This window comes from Vigna umbellata, chromosome 9 (genome assembly GCF_029865625.1).
Source record: "Vigna umbellata cultivar VRB3 chromosome 9, Vumbellata_1.0, whole genome shotgun sequence".
In the NCBI taxonomy this organism is placed as follows: Eukaryota; Viridiplantae; Streptophyta; class Magnoliopsida; order Fabales; family Fabaceae; genus Vigna; species Vigna umbellata.
The window spans coordinates 38,025,217-38,029,203 of record NC_142173.1 but is presented as its reverse complement, the minus strand read 5'-3'; the positions used below and the strand labels follow the sequence as shown (position 1 = coordinate 38,029,203).

The following is a 3,987-nucleotide window of genomic DNA, read 5'->3' as shown; positions in this document are numbered from 1 at the left end:
ATTCCAAAGCTCCAAAATTCCCTAAGGCTAAGGTAATAACGGTTTTTCACTTAGGGCTGGTGTATGAGCTTCAAAACAAAGAAATGGGGAAAAGCATAGGCTCAAAAGGGTTATCAATGGATCAAAACAGGGTAGGCTCATCTGGCTCTAGAGAGGCTCAAGAACATAATTGCCTTTATCACTTTCAAACATGCATATCAATCAAGAATTATCAAGAAGAGTCAAGCCAAGGCATATGTGCAAGCAATCAAGAGACATATCACACACAAGAAAGACATAAAGTGGCTCAAATCTCACCTAAGGTACTGCTGTCACAATTAATTCACTCTCAAACATCATAATCATCTTCCAAGTAGAGAAAAAAAAAGGATTTCCAAACAATCAGAGTATCAATGAAGTGAAAGACATATCTACAACCTAAACAAAGTCCAAAAATTAAGAGAAACAGGCAAAACTGTACACAAGACACAACAAAAAAAAAACTACCTAGAAAACAAGACCTAAACAAAGAAAAACCTCCCCTAATAGACCACACTTAAACTACACAATGTCCTCAGTGTGTCACGATCATCAGATTAACAATCAGAACAGTCAAAAGATATAGACAAGTGCAATAAAAGTGAGGAGGGAAGGAGAAAAGAAAACTCCCCTAATTCATGGTGGACGTTTCCAAGCTTGATTGAGTAGAGAAGTCTCTTTCACAACTGCATCTACCAAAGCGGGATTATTGATGAACGGGTTCAGCCTGTTCCCTTTGTCCTTGAATCTTTTGCCTGTGCAGGCGCCTTTCAATTCAACTTTGGGCGCTTGGTGATAAAATTTATGCGTATCTCCTGCAATCAGGTTAGTGCATTCCAAGTCCACAGAATTTAAATCCAAGGGTACAACAGTCAATTCCAATGTATGCGGCTGGACCTCAAGTATACTTTCAGAGCATGAATGATGTTTAACTTTAGACTCAAAATCAACAACAATCTCAAATTCATGTTTAGTGCATGGAAAAGAGGCATTCACATGTGATGCAAAAGGTAGTTCTTGTCATGCAAAGAGTGAGAAGTAGAAACATGTTCATCAACAGTGTAATCAAGTAGCTCAGCACGAAACACAGACTGGTCCTCAGATGGATGTTTCATGGCATCAAGGATATTAAAATGAACAGCAATGTCGCCAAACTCCATTGACAAGGTACCAGCATAAACATCAATTTTAGTTCATGCAGTTTTTAAAAATGGTCTCCCTAAGATAATTGGGGCAGACCCACGGGAAAATCCTTCCTCCATTTCAAGAATGTAAAAATCAGCAGGAAAAATCAGTTCCCCAACCCTAACTAAAACATCCTCTATGTAACCAGTAGGATGGGCAACACTCTTATTTGCTAACTGTATTACCGTACCCGTTGGTAGCAAAGTTCCAAGAGAAAGAGATTTAAAGATTGACATAGGCATGACATTTATGGAAGCACCCAAATCAAGCATGGCATTCTCAAATTTGTTATTTCCAATAATGCACGGAATGCAGAACGTACCTGGGTCTTCGCATTTTTCAGGAATCTGAGGTACAGCTTTACCTATCAGTGCAGATACATTTCTGCCCATGCTCACTCTTTAATTTCCCTTTATCTTCCTTTTATTGGCATACCTGGGAATTTAGAATACTTGGGAATCTGCTTTATGGCATCGAGCAAAGGTATGTTCACCTCTACTTTCCTGAAGGTCTCTAATATCTCCTTATCCACTTCTTCCATATTTTTGCTTTGAATTACTTTAGGAGGAAATGGAAGAGGGATAGGTCGGTGTTGTATATCAGGAGATGCACTGATGGTGGTGGTGGTAGAAGAAGACGGTCCACCTGTAGAAGAAGAAGAACCACCAGAAGAGGAAGAAGGTCCACCTGCCTGAAATGTCCTAGTAGGACCTGCCTGGTCTTCCTTTCTCTGAGAGGTGGCAGGTTTAGGTGCAGGTGGTGGAATAGTGGGCACAAAAATTTGCTTTCCTGACCTGAGGGTGATGGCACTGATCTTTTCATTTCTAGGATTTGGCACAGTCTGAGAAGGCAATCTGTCCGAATTTTGCGACTATGCTTGAGTTAGCCGTGTGGCCATCTGTTCCATCTGATTAGTCAAGCTCTAAATGGAAGCTTTTGTCTCCTGGATTGAGGCCCTTGTTTCCTGCTGAAATTGCATGTTTTGAATAGTCATCTGCTTCACCAACTCCTCCAAGGTAAGCTCAGAAGAGGAAGTGGAAGGTTGGGAAGTTAGCTGGGTAGGAATCTCTTGATGTTGCCTTTGAAATCTCTGAACAGGAGGAGGCACATATCTGTGAGGACCTGCAACATTCTGGAAATGAGGTGGTTGCTGCTGTTGTTGTTGCTGCTGATGATGTGGAGCATTGTTCCATCTGAGATTAGGGTGATCCCTCCACCCTGGGTTATACCTATTGTTGGACAAGTCATGGTTGTGCTGTTGTTGGGGTTGATGTTGATGTTGCTGCCTGTTGTTGTAAATATTCGTAGCATAAGCCTGAGGTGCATCAGAGGCAGCAGGGTGCTACAAAGAAGGACATGCATCTGTATAGTGGTCACTAGAAGGACAAATAGCACATAGTCATGCAACAGATGCAGATGGAGCTGTAGATCTCTGGTTGGTAGTCAACTGTGTCACCAACTTCTCAAGAGAGTCAATCTTGCCTTCCAACTTGCTTTCAACAATTGATAAAGACTGGGCAACAACATCATGTACGCCCCTCACCACAATGGCATCAATCCTGGTGCTAAACTGCTGGGACTTGGAGGCCATCTTCTCAATCAATTGCCTAGCCTCAGCAGGTGTGGTGTCTCCTAGAGCTCCACCATTGGCAGCATCAATCATACCCCGATCCATGTTGTTCAAACCCTCATAGAAATACTGGATAAGGAGGTGTTCAGGTATCTGATGGTGGGGACAGCTAGCACAAAGTGTCTTGAATCTCTCCCAATACTCATACAAGCTCTCTCCACCAAGTTGCCTAATCCCAGTTATGTCTTTTCTGATAGCTGTGGTCCGAGTTGCTGCGAAAAATTTCTCCAAGAACAGCCTCTTCAAATCATCCCAGCTAGTGACGGATCTAGACGCCAAACCATACAACCAATCCTTAGCAACACTTTCCAATGAATGAGGGAATGCCTTCAAGAAGATGTGTTCTTCAGGAACATCATGCGGTTTCATAGTGGAACAGACAATGTGGAATTCCTTCAAATGCTTATGTGGACTTTCACCTGCAAGACCATGAAACTTGGGCAACAAATGGATCAGTCCAGTCTTGAGAACAAATGGAACGTCCTCATCAGAATATTGGATGCACAAGCTTTCAATATCGAAATCAGGTGCAGCCATCTCCCTAAAAGTCCTCTCACGAGGTGGAGGTTGTGCCATATTGTTTTCAGTGTGAAAAACAACAGAATCAGAATCAAAATCAAGTGCAGATGCAACAGATGCAGTAGATGCAGTATGCACAAAGTACTCAGCAGTGGGATGCACAGTATCTAATGGAACAGACTCAAAAAGAGACTCTAAAGACAAATTTCTAGAATGTCTAGCTAACCTATGAAAAGTCCTATTAATCTCCGGATCAAAGGGTGGTATAGGCCCAGGATTACCCCTAGTCATACACTAAGTCACAACACCCTAAAATCATGAAACGATAGCACAAAAAAAAATTCAAACACACAAAACAACCTAAGCAAACAAAACAGGCACAAATACTCAAACATACAAGACAAAACATATACAAACACTCAAACAACACATTAACACAACAAAAGACCTAAAATCGAACCGTTGGTCCCCGGCAGCGGCGCCAAAATTTGATGCGGGCTGTCGCGGCCCGTCAAATTTGATATGCATTAAAGAATGCAGTACAGTGCTAGGAAGTGACTCCTAGGTCGTCTCTCAAGGACCAAATATGGTTCGTGGCTTAGGTCAAACACGAAGTGGGGGGGGGGGGGGTTTGG

The 3,987-nt window shown here is 42.3% G+C and overlaps 1 non-coding gene and 1 pseudogene across 1 annotated transcript; one reads left to right on the top strand and one right to left on the bottom strand.

Moving 5' to 3' along the window:
- Positions 1-1,615: 1,615 nt before the first annotated feature.
- Positions 1,616-3,643, bottom strand: LOC148193467 (uncharacterized; annotated as a pseudogene).
- LOC148193468 (small nucleolar RNA R71) lies at positions 2,925-3,032 on the top strand. Its single transcript, XR_015782479.1, has one exon. It is a non-coding gene; the product is annotated as a small nucleolar RNA R71 (small nucleolar RNA).
- Positions 3,644-3,987: the final 344 nt, after the last annotated feature.